The 16064-nt window shown below is 37.0% G+C and overlaps 1 protein-coding gene across 4 annotated transcripts in view; it reads left to right on the top strand.

Annotated features, from left to right (window-relative positions):
- The window catches only part of ZNF804B (zinc finger protein 804B), a 593565-nt gene that overhangs the window by 10102 nt on the left and 567399 nt on the right, over positions 1-16064 (top strand). For 2 of the 4 annotated variants that reach the window (XR_008527130.2, XR_008527128.1), the window contains exon 4: positions 2415-2844. The exons of the other annotated variants lie outside the window; for them this stretch is intronic. The gene's annotated coding sequence lies outside the window, so the exon portion shown is untranslated. Of the gene's footprint in view, positions 1-2414; positions 2845-16064 lie in introns of those variants that run through there. 4 annotated transcript variants of the gene reach the window in all.

Here is a 16064-nt window from a genome sequence, read left to right as displayed (position 1 = left end):
GTTAGGATGGGACCACAGTATGTAAGAGAAGCTTGGTCTTCTTCTAAATAATAAATTTTATCTAAAATATTTAGTCATCTAGGGTAGACATACAGAAAGAAAGTAATATTCTTAGGAGTGAAGAGAATCTGTTTATTTATGTGGTCAGTTTCTTAATCCAAATAGACTTTTTATCAGTTGTTAATAGATAGTTAAATTCTTTGCCTTATTTATAGAATATAAACATTGGAAAGACCCTTAGCAATCTAGGTTCATTTACCAATCTATATTTTAAATATATCACTATGGTAGGCAGATTAATGATATCCCCAAAGATGTTTATATTTGAGTCCCCAAAACCTACAAATCCAATATCTTACATGACAAAAGAGACTTTCCAGTTATGATTGAATTAAAGAGGATGAGATGATTATCCTGGATCATACAGCGGGGTCCAACTTAATCACAAGGGTCATAATCCTGGATCACACAGTGGGGTCCAACTTAATCACAAGGGTCATAATCCTGGATCACACAGTGGGGTCCAACTTAATCACAAGGGTCATAAGAGGGAGGCATGAATGTCAGAGAGAAAGCTTTGAGGGTGCTATGCTTCTAGGTCTGAAGTTAGAGGAAGAAGCCACAAGCCAGGGAATGCAAGTGACTTCTTGAATCTGGAAAGGGCAAGTAAATGGATTCTCCCATAGGGGCTCAAGAAAAATCACAGCCTTACTAACATGTTGATTTGTGCCCAGTGGAGCTTCTGACCTAGAGGGCTATAAGATAATAAATTGATATTGCATTAAGCCAGTAAGTCTGTTAATTCAACCTCACTCAACCTTAACATGGATGAATATTTCCAATGGTGTGGGAGCTCTCTGCTTATCAAGGTGATTTCTTCTCCTGTGAGATGAATGAATTAATGCCAGTCTCCTGTCTCTGCCCAAATGTCCCTTCCTCCTTCTTTCTTTTACTCACTGGACTTCAGTGTGCCTTTTTGAAGCAAGAGTGTAGGGAAACAAGAAGAGCTCTCTGTTCAACATAATATCCCTTTAAATATTCAGAGACAGCTGGTAAATTTCATTGTTAAGACATAAAAAGGACTGAAACATTTGTGAGAACAAAGAACATCCTATGCAATGTATATCACTTGCATTATTTCCTTATAAATTGAAATTTATGCAATTCGAAATGCTTTACTACACATTTTAATGTAGTGCAGGTTTGAAATATAATATACTGATGGTTCTTATATTCTTGATAAGGTCGTAAACCCAGTACAACACTATCATATATTAAGAAAAATACTGTTCACATTTTTAAATATTGCCTACTTTACCCAGATGTTTCCCTGTCATACCATCTACATCCTGTATCCAGAGGGTAAACAGAAAAATCAAATCATTTTAAAGAGATATTTTAAGGCTTTCTGTTTTGGTTTTTTTACTCTTCTGCTTACAGATTTGTGAATTCCTAGGGAAAAAAGCATTAGTTTTAAATAAAATGTGATGTATGAATTGAAGTAATAGCTATAATGTCATAAATAAAACAATTCTATTCTAGACATAGTGGCATATAAATGGAAAGTTATTTTTAACTTTTGTATTAAAGAATAAAATAATATATAAATTATCACTAATCATATGTGTACAGCTTTTTGATGCCACGAATGTAAACAGAGAACAGTACAGGCCCTGGAAGCTTTATTTTAAAAATTAATATTAAAAGGAATTTTAGTAAAGAACACACATATTTGCAGCTCAATTGACAGCAAACTATTGAAATAAAGCCCTCATTTCTGGGTGCGGATAGGTAACTGGACAACGTCTCTGTTGCTTCACTTTTCTGTTTCACTTTGACTGGGCAAAGCAAACTTACTAACCACTTGAAACAATTAAATAAGAGAATACTGATTAGGCACAAATGAATGGATTTATGCTAATAAAACATATATATTATATGAAGAGTGACATCTGTGAAGGATTTCATTATCTTTTCCTTAATATTACATGTCGATTTTCAAAGATCTGATCATCATGTAGATTTAGAACTGCTTTGCAAGTGGTTAGGAATGGCCCTCTGTTGAGTTTTCATTACTTGAGAGGAGATGTGAATTATGTATTTAATAGCAAGACAGCAATAAATGATTAAAGGAAAGAAACCTGTAGCTTGGACTTCTCACAAAAATGAAATTTATGTGCAAATAATATGTAAGCTTTATTACAAAAGTTGTTATACTTCCAGAAGCATGCATGAAGATAAAATACAAATTTTTGTCACTATGGAAACAGGTCTATTGCCAAGAAGATTGTAGATAAAACCCAAACAATGCTGATTTAAATGAATTTAAATAGATTTAAAGAATTGATCATGTATTTTAAACCACATTTAATGTTCTTCTTTCAATATTCATGTGCTACATACTATACATTTAGGAAGTGTGTATGATATCCCTGGGAGAAGCCTTGGTGACCACCACTGATGATTTGCTTTCCTGTCATCATTGAAAGAAGATTTGTGAAATTGTGTTACAAAAAAACAATAAATCTTTATGTGTTTCTTCCAATAGTAGGTCACTTTACTGTGGATTTGTTGTTGTTTTTATATATCACACTCTGTTTAAATCTCTATGATCATCAGGATGCATTCCACCCCTGAAGTGACAGAGCAAACCAGTCTTCCACAGGGAATAGAGAAGGTGAGAAAGCACAGTTAAAGAGAAATGATAATTGGCCTAAAATATTCATAAGGAGTGGACTTGGGTGGATTTATGTAGTACATAAGCATCCCTAAGTCTGAAGGTCTTAGAAGTAGACCAAATACATAGTAACTGGAATACAACATGTGATCTGATTGTATGACAAATTTGGGTACATGAAGTTCTAAATTCTTCATTAAGTCATGAATATTAAGCTAGCCCTAGGATTTAATTTCTGATCTTGATGAGTGCTGTGTTTCATGAGGCAAGGAAAGAACTGCAAACTCAAAATTTCTTACTCCCCTGTTTGGAAACAACTGACAAATACTTGACTAGTGTATTTCAGGTGGTGGTTGTTTTATTTTTAAAGCTATGATATCTTTGGTTCAAAGGAAATTCTAGGAGCCAGGCAAAATAGACATAAGCAGAACTACTTTATTTAAAGGTGGGAGGAAGATCTTGAATGGTGAAAGGTTCTTCCTTTTCCTCTGTATCTGGGCAGGAAAGGTGCTTTTTGGCATAAGCCCGGAATACTTTGATCTGAATAACACTTAGATGGACCATGAAGGGGAAGCAGCTGCTCTTTCTAAAACATGGTTAAAATTCATACATCTTACCTGAAGTAATTAAATTAGCTATCTGATACACTGCCAATTAATTCCATCTCTAAGTGTTGATTATATATTAGTTTCATTCTGTTTGCAGTTTTTATGAAAAATGTTAAAGTGACTTTGGGAGCTCAGCCCTCAGGAACTCCTGAGTGGGTAAATTCAAGAAAGCACAAGAAATTTTCCCCTGAGCTAAGTGCTCAAGTAGGAAGGGAGGCCCACTTTAAAGAGTAAAGCAGGAATTAGCAGTATGTGTAGCAGAAACCAGGATACAGAACTATCATCTGGAAGAAGCCAAAGAGTTCTAGAATTAAAAACAAAAATATTTCAACTGGGGAGTCAAAGTCATTCATTCATTCGTTCTGTCAGTCAGTAAATCAATCATATATTCAACAAGTATTTTTTAAGAGTATATTGTCTGTCAGACACCTGCTGGCCACGTAGCAAAACTGAAAGATAAATCACATTGTGGGAAGAGCAGATATGTTTTCCATAAACCAAATAATCCTGGGAAGTAACACTACTTCGATAAATGACTGTATTAGGTCATTTTTGTATTGCTATAAAGAAATACCTGAGACTGGGTTATGTATAAAGAAAACAGATTTAATTGGCTCACGGTTCTGCAGGCTTTACAGGTAGCATGGTGCTGGTATCTGCTTGGCTTCTGGGGAGGTTTTAGGAAGCTTACAATCATGGTGGAAGGTAAAGTGGGAGCCTGCATGTCATATGGCCAGAGCAGGAGCAAAAAAGAGGGGTGAGGGAGATACCACTCTCTTTTAAATGACCAGATCACCTGAGAACTCATATCATGAAGACAGCACAAAGCCATGAGGGATCTGCCCCCGTGATCTGAACACCTCTCACCAGGCCCCACTTCCAGTACTGAAAATTACAATTCAACATGAGATTTGGGTGGGGACAAATATCCAAACTGTATCAGTGACCAAACTCCTTTGGATAAAACAGAAAAAAGAAAAAAGTGAGGTAAGGGGCATCTGAAATGGATGGACTGAGATAGTTATCTCTCTTGTCGTGGGTCAGTTGACTCATGCACAAAGCACTTAGGTCAGAGTTTAAAATTAATTTAGATCTATACAATTCTAAATTTTTATCTGGAGACTTTTCAATTTTGCTCTTTTGTTTTTTAAGTTTTGTTTTGTTTTTTTTTTAAATTTTGAAACTTCAGCTACCTCCAAGTGACCAAGGGGATTACAGCAATTGAAAGGCTCCTGTTAATCCTCTTAGTTTGGTTGTGGGATGCAGCCTGTGGGCCAGTACCAAAAGTGTGATCAGCTAGGGGCTAAGGGGATGTTCTAGATGTAAGACTGAGAGGAAAGAAAGCATTAGAGCACTAGATTGGACCTGGTCTAGTGTGAGGTCCAGAGTACCTCTTTTTCCTTGGGTATCTGTGTGTAAGAGAGGCACAGTTGGCCCCTGTCCATAGTGAAGGTTGTGTTTCTACTCTATGGAGAATTCTCTGTTCCTAGTGGTCGATGCCAGACATTTCAATTTAGATGCTGCTAAGTGAAAATATACATTAGAGGTATCTATTCATCCTACTAAGTATTTATTCTTCAATGTGAATAAAGGATCTGGAAACAATTCTCTTAATCTAATACCTCAGGTGTTGGGTCTCTGAAAGAAAATGTGGGAGACCACTGAAGAGAATAATAAGAGCTGAAGATGAGTGTTATTGTAAGTTTCTGCTTTGATGGGGTAGGTTTAGGGCCCTCTAAATTGTAGAGCCCACAAAAAGGAAGCTCCTAATAGAAAAATGAGGACTTAAAGGAAAGGGCACTGGATGGAAGAGCTCTGTGCTGTTCTGTGTGGAAGACCCTGTCACCAAAGTTCCCAGTGAAGAGCTCTCAGGGGGATTTTGGCTATGCCTTGAGGCTAGGTGGAATTCAGATAGTAAGTTTTCACAAACATTTTGGGGTCCTTACTATATACTGGGTACTGTTACAGGTACTGGTGATAGTGAAGTCAACACAACAGATGTGCTGTCTGTGTTAGTGGAGACTAAGGAAGATAGGCAACAAACAGATTTTTATTTCTTAATACCTTATATAAAAATGTATAAGAATTTAAAATTCTTGTGAAGATAAGTAACTGATGCTAAATAAGGATAAACAGGGTGACCCTACCTAGTCCTAGAATTGGGTAAGACTTCCCAGAGTAAATGATGCCTAATCTGAGACATGAAGAATGAGGAATGAGCACAGAGCTCTGAGTCAGGACCCAAGGAACGGCTCTTTGGAGGTTGGCTCAGAGGCCGAGAGGCAACAAGAAAGCAAAGGCTGATAGGTGAGGAACAACCATGCAGGACCCTGTAGGCCCTGTAAAGAGGAAATAAGAAAATCATCTCAAGTAGATAGATATATGGCCTTTAATCCAACTACAGAACTAAACGTGATCATTCCATAGTCCCAACAGAAGCTTTTCTACTTACTTCTTCTCAGTCATGCCAAATGAGATAGGTAACCATGACTTTTTTGTTGTTGTTGTCATTATTTGGAACAAAAATCAGAAATAATTTATAAACAAGAATATAGGAGTTCCAAAGTTGAATCATCACTAATTTAATTACATGTGCAGTAAATTCAGGATCCATTCCTGTGTATAGCTCTATAAAGTTAATTTTCAGTTCTTCTCTTCTTATAAGAGTCAACAGATGAGGCAACTCTCCTCATTCCTGAAAAGCATGTATGGCCACTAAAATATGAGTCCTTTCCAGTGTTGCTTGGTGACAAGGTTGTCTCTTTCTATATTTATTTAAAATTTGGAAATAAAATTGTGATATGTGTAGGGCTTTGTGGTATAGTTTATGTATGTAAGTTGCCTTGATTCATGCATTTCTGCATGTTGTCCTTCCAATTTTAGGGTGGGAACATGGAAATTTTCCCTTCTTGTATTAAGTACAGAGAGGTGCTTACAGGTATTGATTTTAGAGTTGGACTGAGCTGGTTTGACCTTCTATACCAGCTCTGATCAGCTGTGTGACTACTTCACTATTATGAGGCTCAGGTTGTTCACTTGTGGTGTTACTTGTCTTATAGGGCCTTTGCAGGCAGTGAATGAGCTAATTAATGTTAAGGGCTTAACACAGGGTCTTGCACAATAGTAAGTGTACAGTGAAGGCAGCTGATGATTACTTTGATCACAGTTGGCTTGTTCTGTTAAAAACAGGTTTTCATGACTCCTTAAAATGTTCTCAGTAGTGGCGGGGAACTTAACATTTTTGTATCAAATTGCTGAAATTGTTGCTCTTCTGCATGGCCCTATCAGATAGCATTATACTGTAGTTGGTTTTTCTTGGGAAGAGAAGTTCAGGCATGAGGGCCAGTTAGCATTATGTTGAGCACAACTGTTGCAAATAGCAGCCCTGTGTTTTCACAACTCTCATAATAAAAAAAAGTTCAGTGTGTGCCCTACTTTCCTGGTACAGCTTTAATTCAAGATAATGATACATTTGTAGTGGCTTTTCTGTTTCTCGTGGTGTTTTTTTTTTTTTTTTTTTTTTTTTTTTTTTTTTTTTTTTATCAGAGCAAATTGAGTTAAGCAGACCAGTTGTTTTCATGAACTTGCTGCCACGTGGAAGGATTTTTTTCCCTCTTTTCTATAAGGCTAGATATTTAGTCTAAAACTACTGTCTCTGTGCTGGTAAGCATCCAACCTCATTACTGTTTAAATGTCTTACCGTCTTTGGAAATTCTGATGAACCCCAATTAGTACCCATAACTCCCCACCCCTACCCTGTTCACTTCCTTATTTAAAATAAGGAAATGTTAGTGCAAAAACATTTGTATCAGTGTCTAGTCAGGATAACAGAAATCATTCTCAGCTTTTCAAACAGAGGGAATCCAATACCAAGGAATTGTTTACTGATGTGTTAAAAAGCCTGAGAGAAAGAAAAGAGTTAGTTGCTATTACCCAAAATTAGTAACTGCAGGAAGTCACTATTGCCCCTAGAGCTGGAAGGGCAAAGGGGAAAGTGGTATAAGCAGTATTATGTGGACCTTACAAGCATGTACCTGGGAGTGCTGCAGCTGCTGCTGAAACCACCTGACCTTTGCTTTGCAGGCATCCATGAGCCCACAGTCCTGTTGGTGCTACTGGACTCACTGACAAGGTGAGCGACTGGTGCCTACAACCACTGGCTGCTGCCATAATGATGCTGGTATTGCAGAGAGGCAACCACTGGCCTGGTGCTGATTCTGCCACCACCAAAACTCATGAGTGCTAAGATGCTAAGGCAGTTGGACACAGAAGCAGAAGAAAATTAATCATGGCTTCTGAAAAGAAGCCTAACTTCCTAACTTCCACTCTCCCACCAGTCCTTTCCTTTGGAAGACCCAACCAGAAACCAGCTGGCAAGGGGATCTGGGATAGGTAATTTACTGGCTTCAAGCCAGCAGTTTACAGGCATGCAGTCCCAGAGTAAAGTAGAAAGAGTGAGAATAGAGTTGAATGCTATCAGACAAATACCCAACACTGTATTTAGACCATTTAATATAAGATTGCAGAAACTGGCCGGGCGCAGTGGCTCATGCCTGTAATACCAGCACTTTGGGAGGCCAAGGTGGGTGGATCACTTAAGGTCAGGAATTTGAGATCAGCCTGGCCTGGCCAACATGGTGAAACCCCATCTCTACTAAAAATATAAAAATTAGCCAGGCGTGGTGGCATGTGTCTGTAATCCCAGCTACTCTGGACCCTGAGGGATGAGAATAATTTGAGACCCGGAGGCAGAGGTTGCAGTGAGCCGAGATCACACCACTGCACTCCAGCATGGGTGACAGAGTGACTCCATCTAAAAAAAAAAAGAAATTGCAGAAACTGAGAGGAAGTGGCATTAACTAATGAAGGAAATTATTTTCTGAATATATATGTATATATCTGTTATACAGAAATCTAAAGAATGGGTACAAATATTTATGTTCAACTCACACCTCGTGTATTAGTTTCCTACTGCTACTGTAATGAACTACCACAAATTTAGTGAAAAAAAAATAAATTTATTATTTTGCCATTCTGTGGGTCAGTGTCACTAGGCTATAATCAAGTTATAGGTAAAGCTGCCCTGCTTTCTACAGGTATTCTCTCAAAAGAGAATTCATTTTAATGTTTTTTTCCAGCTTCTAGATAGAAGTTCCCTACATTCTTAGGCTCATTGCAACCTGTCTCCATTTTCAAGCTAGAAACTTCCTCTCATGCTGCCATCTTTATGATTCTCTGCAGTGGGAAAAACTCTTTTCTTCAAATAACTCATAATTAGATTGGGCCCACATGGATAAGCCAGGATACTCTTCCCATTTCAAGGTCTTTAGTTTTAATCACATCTATAAAGTCCCTTTTGACATGCAAGACAGCACTCACAGGTCCTGATCGTGGACATCTATGAAGATCATTATTCTGCTTACTATATCTCAGAATTTTAGACTCATATACATCTGTAGTTATTCACTGGCTATCGTTTTCCTTAGAGATCTCAAACATGTAATCTTTAAAACAAAATTACTCTTCCAACAAATATTCTTCCCCCTTGGTTGGGGACATTGTCTTCATCTAGCAGCCTAGGCTTGAAGCTTGAGAATATTTTCCTGTAGTCCCTCATTAGATTGGGAAATCTGCTAATTTTCATTCCTATGAAAATTACCCCTACCCCTACCCTGCACTTCTCTTACCACTCCTATATCCTGCCAAGGAATGCAGGCATTACCCTGAAAGTACTTCTTGATTAATGGTGCCTAGCATTGTACTAGCTGGTGGAGCAGCTGATGTGCATGAGGTATCCATGTTGTCTGCTCCAATGGAATGTGCAGTCTAGCATGGAAAGTGCACATTAAACAAATAAATCTGTGGTAAATGTCCATCTCTGATCTTTATGCTCATGGCTCCCTAGTTCCATTTTCAAAAATTGGGGTTTTAAAATTTCTGAATATTCTAGAGAGAGGACAATTTGTGTTATTTAAAAGTAATTAAAGTAAGTACTTTTTGTGCATGTGTGTCACTTTTCCCTGATTCTGAGATATAAAGATGGCAAAAAAGACTACTAAATGACATGTCAAGTATGGCAATTTAATTTTAATAAAATCAAGCTAGGATGGCTTTCGGAGTCATCTCCATCAATTGTTGTTTAAATGGGATTAAGTTGAAGATTTTAGGCCCCTACACTAGACTTAATGAATCACAATGTCTGGAGTAGGGCCTGGGCTATGCATTTTAAACAAGTATTCCATGAATTTTTTGTGCCCATTAACATTATGAAATTATTGAACCAATGTCAACTCATGAATAATCCCTGGATTTATAACAATGAGGCCAGAGGATGAGGAAGGTTTTAAGGCTGGCTCACTGTCTGTTCTCTCCTTTTTCTGCTAGTAACTCCTGTGAATATTCTCTGTGAAGCTTCCATGGTGACTAAATATCTCCCTATTGCCCAGTTCACAATCAGAGTAACATGCAGGAAGCACTCACTATATGCCAGACATACGGTGCTAAAGTCAGCCTTTCACGTGTTGTCATATTTAATCCTTAACACAACCTTAAGCTGGAGAAACTGTTATCTTTCATTTGCAGATTATATAAAACATCGAACTTTAACTTCACATTTTACTACATTGCATGGGAAGAGTGCTGGGGCTTCATTCCAGGGCTTTCAAATTACAAAGCTCAAATGTGAAACTACTTCTCTGAGAATTGACCATTATTCCCTCTCTGTGCCACCACAAAAATTTTCACATTCTTTTATTACAGAATAATGGCATTTAAATTGTTGGTTCACATATCTGTTCTCCTTTCTTTGATTCCCCCAGCAATAGGATCAGTGTCTTCTTTATCCAAGTAAATGATAGCCTTAAGGTACTACAGGGTCTATGGGTTAGAAGATACTCAACAAACTGTCCAACTGGTCATTCATTCATTCAATCTCAGTTGATTTAGAGTGGGTCAAAATGTAAATATTAAGTAAAAGTAAAATTTGGGTATATACATAATCAACAAAATTAAAAGATAAAACTTATATGAAAAGGTGTGCAACATCATTGATCATCAGAGAAATGCAAATCAAAACTACAATGAGATGTCATCTCACTCCAGTTAAAATGGCTTATATCCAAAAGACAGGGAATACAAAATGCTGGTGAGGATGTGGAGAAAAGGGAACCCTTGTACACTGTTGGTGGGAATGTAAATTAGTACATTCACTAAAAAGAACAGTTTGGAGGTTCCTCAAAAAACTAACAATTAGAGACATACTCATATCTTCAGCAGTTAATATGTATGTATAATTAACTGATATTCAGGCTTTTTTTTAAGTAAGAAATTAATGGTAAATACTTTTTTGTCTTTTTTTTTTTTTTTGAGAGAGGATCTCACTCTGTCACTCAGGAGGGAGTGCAGTGGCATGATCATGGCTCATTGCAGCCTTGACCTCCCAGGACTCAGGTGATCCTCCCACCTGAGCCTCCTGAGTAGCTGGGACTACAGGTGCACCACTATGCCTGGCTAATTTTTGATTTTTTTGTAGAGAAATGGTTCCACCATGTTGCCCAGACTGGTCTCAAACACCTGGGCTCAAATGATCCGCCCACTTCAGCCTCCCAAAATGCTAGGATTACAGGCATAAGCCACTGCATGTGGCCTAATGGTAAAGACTCTAATTGGCAATTACGAAAAACTATAAAGATGCTTTCTGAGAACCCAAAGACATCAAAAGTGTGTAACAATTCAAAAGTGAAGCAAATACTTTTCAACAATTTTATCTCACGTAAACTGCAAATAATGATATAATTTGAAAGCTCTTATCTTTCTTCACAGGAAGAAATAAAAATGTGTATTTTGCTTCCCTTATCATTATGCACTTTTACTTATTTTATAATATACTAATTCTGTTCATAGGTATGAATATTAAAATCTAATTTATACATCAGGCAACAAGGCACAGTAGTATTATTATCTCATTCTTTTAGGCACATGTAATTAAGCAACACATTTCTTGTTAGAAACATATAATGGAAACAAAACCCCATAAAACCGACACAAGTCTATTTTAATCTTAGAATTTGAGTTCTTTAAAATAACAATAAAAATTCCTTCATATGTATATTAAGCCATTTAATTGAAAGAGTGGGGTAATTTTCTGATATTCACATTATTATTGAAGAATATAAGTAGGGTTTCCATAATGCATACTAATAGAAGTTAATTAAATGATCAGGGTCTGGTTATCTGAATTGGCATTCAAGCGTTCATTGAAGTGTAGCTCATGTTCTTCCTGAGGATATTAAGAGCAGCAGCAGAAGCCTGCTTAAGGACTTACCCTGGGCTTTGACTTGCTAAGACATATTATAGAGTATCTTCAGCCTACTGACTCCTTGTTGCAGAGACATTATATATCAGCAGCTTGACTAATTGGTCTAACATTCTTGAGGTCACCCAGGGCTACTGGTCAGAATTCAAACCTTTTTATGTCCTTGTCACAAAGCTGATCATCATAACTGCATCATGGAAAGTGTGAGCCGACAGACTATATGCCAAACACAGCTTAATTCAACAAACATTTATGGAGTTGCTGATAATTTTCTTATATCATTTATTTTATTTAATATTTGTGTGCTCATTCAATTTACAAAATGTTGAGACCCAGAGGCTAAAAAAACTACTCAAAGTCACAGTTAGTGAGTGGAAAATCTGAGATTTGAACACAGATCCTCAATGTGAAACCTGGGATTCTTTCTGCTATGTGTGAGTAGATTCCTTTGAAAATATCCTCAGGTTACTCAGGCTCTTATTAGCTTCAAGAGACAAAAAACCCTGCAACACTTTACCTGACTTAAGCATAAAAGAATTAATTGATTAAGAGGACTCAGGGGTAGAAAATATCTCCAGGCCTTGGCCAAGATGGGAAAGGAAATTGGGAGCTGAGGTGACTCATTGTTTATAGCCTATTTCCAAATATCTCATCTCTGCTTCTTACTTTAGTTTCATAATTTGCTGCCTTACAAAAGGGCTTTCTACACCAATTTGTAAGTAGTGACTATTCCAGCTTTTGTGTGTGTGTGTGTGTGTGTGTGTGTGTTGTGTAACAGGGCAAGAGAGGAGAGAAAAAGAGATTGGGTTGGGGAGGAGAGGGTGACAGGGTCACACATCTGTATCTCACTCAGAGAACTATGGAAAGATACACTCTGAGAAAAGTCCATGGGCAGCTCTATCAGAAGGAGATCAGACGAGGGACAGGGAGGACATAATTAATAGAAATAATCTGAATTATTTACGCAAAACCTTTCTTGTACAGCACTGTTAAACATTGATAGTTAACCCCCTGGTTCTTCCACTTGATTAGGAGCCATTTTATGAACCTTCATTGATTTCTTTAGTTCAATATAGTTATATATATACATATATGTATATACACGCACACGTATTTATACACACTAATATCTCCACCTCTATATAATTATATTTCAAGTATGCAAATGCATGTAATTTTATTTACATAGGCATTTTATTTCCATGAATTAACTAGGAGTCTTCTTCATGAAAGAGATATTTTGATGCTTCTTCTAGAAACACATAGTGGGAAAACATTGCCTTATTGTCATTTGTAAAGTAATTACTTACGTTTATGCAACCATCACTTGGTTAATATTAGCAGGGAGAACAAGGTAGTGTGAGAAATAAGAAACACTGCTTCTGTGAGTAGAACTTGCTTAGCTATGGTTTTCCTGCTCCTCTGATATGGTACAGTAGTCTGTGTAAATATCTTTAGCAGCAAGCATGGGTGAGTGGTCTTCCTAAGAATCATTGCACAAATAAGCATTTGTGTACAAGAGGACTCTTGGGGGAAGCATCATACTTATTTCAACTTAATATTATGTGAGATCCCTAAACATTTCTTCAGTTACAGAATCACTGGCACTTTCGCAAAAAGGCCAAATGTGCAAATGTCAAACTGATAATTACCTTCCCTTCATGTGGTGAAAGGAATATAGAAACTGTGGAAATCATTTCATTAAAAGATAATATTGAGTACCTTCACAAAAATCAACCTGGTTAAAAATAATTCAAAACTTTGTCTCTTACAGTCTATTATTCAGCTCCCTCACCCCAATAAGTCAACCCACTAGGCACGTGGCTTAAGTGCCAGACTTATAAATACTTCAAGTTTTTGCATGTCATTTGTGCTTTGTGAGACTGTAGAAAGTAACAGTAATATGTGGATTTTGGTAAAAATTTTACACCCAAAATAAGGCAGTAGAAGTGTAGTCCTGATTTCAAGGGGAGAATGAGAAAGATGGGGACTACATCTAGCTTCCACACTCCTATTGATTAGCGCTGTGACTTTGGGCGCATCTCTACATGCTTCATTTTCCTCACTGAGACACTGGGCTGGAATAGACAGTATTAGAAATTCCCTTAGTGTGATGTCTTCATACATAATATCTTAGAGGTATGATAGTCATATTTCTTAAAAAATAGTACATTTTGAAAAGAGATGCTGATCATTGTCGAAGGTGAGCGATGGGTAAATAAGTTTGTTATACTACTGTCTTCACTTTTGTGAATAAAAATGTTCAGAGAAACAGGGAAAGGGAAACATAGCTGCAGAGAATCGTTACAATAATATGGGAATGGTAAAAGTAGATTGAACTTCCTTGCATCTTCCATCCTAAAAAACATGATATGTTAGTTTATTCTAAGAAGTTACTGCAACATAAAACGTGATATAAACAGTAGAACATAGTAGGAAATGGGAACAGAGAAGTTGGAAAAATTTCCAAGGCCCCTTGGGTCATTTTGGTTGAAATGCTTTATCATTTTGTTATGAATGTCATATAAGACGTATTCATAGTCAAGTTTAATGAATATACATTTAATGAATATACATTACAAGTTTCATGAATATAATTAATGAATATACATTACAGAGATAAATGGTTCATGAATTCACCATCATTTTGGATCATGCATTATTGCTCTTTAAAGTCATTAGTTTGGAAAAGTGAGATTTGATTATAATTTGTGATTTGCTAGCATGCCCTAACTGGGCAAAAAAAGAAGTGACCTGGATAAGGGCCAAATTTCAGAGCAAAATTTATAAATACAATGTGGCTGATCCATAAAGTATGTAGAACACAGGAGACAATCTGCAATTAACTGTAAAAGTTTGACCATGGAAAAAGCAGTGTATTAACCCAAGGCTTGAGCTGTAACATTAGAACTCGCACATATTCTAAACTCACTTTCTGCACAGCTTGGTTTCTTCTAGAGATTAGTGCAATTATTTATCTGAACAAATGTTTATTAAGAAGACAACATGCTGTTCCTGAGCTGTGCACATAGTCACTCAGGGACCTTTAAAGTCCAGGATTATTATACACTGCCATTCAAAACTGGATAGAGCCCTTTTACCTTGGGGCCACAATTGGACATTGAATCTCACATGAAAGGACAGAACCAACCTCACTGGAAACCAGAATAAAGAGGTGATCTTCCTTTTACCAAAAACTTTAGAATCCTAAAAGTGACCTTTATATTTTTAAATATACTCCGCACATTCACTGCCAATGGCCAAGCTTTTGGAAATACTGCCTATACTTGTTTCCTCACCAGACTCTCGCTCCTCAACCCACCAAATCCTGCTTCTGCCTCTACTACTTTGCATAGGTCACCCTCTCCAAGTCACCAGTGACCTTCTTGTTATTAAACTTACTTTTACATTTCCTTGTTACTTGACTTTGAGGCAGAAATTGATGCTGTTGAGTATTCTCTTTAGGGAATGTTCTTTTCTTTCTCTGCTTTTCTTTTTCTGCTTCTTGGCAATTTAAATTATGTTACCTTAGATTTCTTTGTAGATGGCTCTTTTTTTTTTTCCGTGGGCATTTCTCAAGATTTAGAATGAGGCTTTCTTCCCTGCTTATTCTATATATTTGTGTGGGTAATAGACAGCACCATTCCTGAAGTCTCAGTCATTATCCAGAAATTGATTTACAAATCTTCATGTTCTTGTCAGATCTACCTATGAGCTTTGAGGAAATACATCAAACTCTGTATTGGATAGTATAACGCTGGTGATTCTCAGACACCTCAGATTTGGCATGTTCAAAACGACAAACCTCATCTCACTCTTTGAAACCCAAACTGTTGCTCCTCCAATATTCTTGATCTTAGGGAATGGCGTCTTCACCTGCCTGGTACTTCATCCTAGACTCTTTCCTCTTCTTAACATTCTATTTTCAGAAAAATACCAAGATATTGGACACATCTCTTGATTCTTTCCACCTCTTTCTATTCATTAAAGGACACTATAGGAGTCTGTTTTTGTACAGACTTCTATTATCTCTTTCCTAGATTGTTGTAATAGCCTTTTCCCTTAAGGTGTATCTATACAGTCTCATTACCTAGTTCTCATCCGATCTGTTTCCCACAATTCAGAGTGGTCCTTCTATAATGCATAACTAACCATAGTATTTCTCTCATAAAAATAAAACTGCTTTCCATTTCTATTAAGATAAGGTCATGATACTTCTTTATTCTGCTTTAAACGTTTGCATAATCTGGCCCCATACCTTGCTATCCAGCCTCATCTCTTATGACTCCCCTTTGTACGTGAGGCCCTGCCTTGTAGAAATTATTTCAGTTCTCCCAACACAGTATGCATCTTCTTGCCTTCAGATTTTAGAACATCCCTCTGCTAGAATACATACATATATAGATAAGTACATAAAATCTCCTCTGCCAGGAACATTCCCCTCCTACTCCTTGACTTTTAATTG

This window comes from Pongo abelii, chromosome 6 (genome assembly GCF_028885655.2).
Source record: "Pongo abelii isolate AG06213 chromosome 6, NHGRI_mPonAbe1-v2.0_pri, whole genome shotgun sequence".
NCBI classification, from domain to species: domain Eukaryota; kingdom Metazoa; phylum Chordata; class Mammalia; order Primates; family Hominidae; genus Pongo; species Pongo abelii.
The sequence above is the reverse complement of the archived record's forward strand: the minus strand, read 5'-3'. Positions and strand labels throughout refer to the sequence as shown.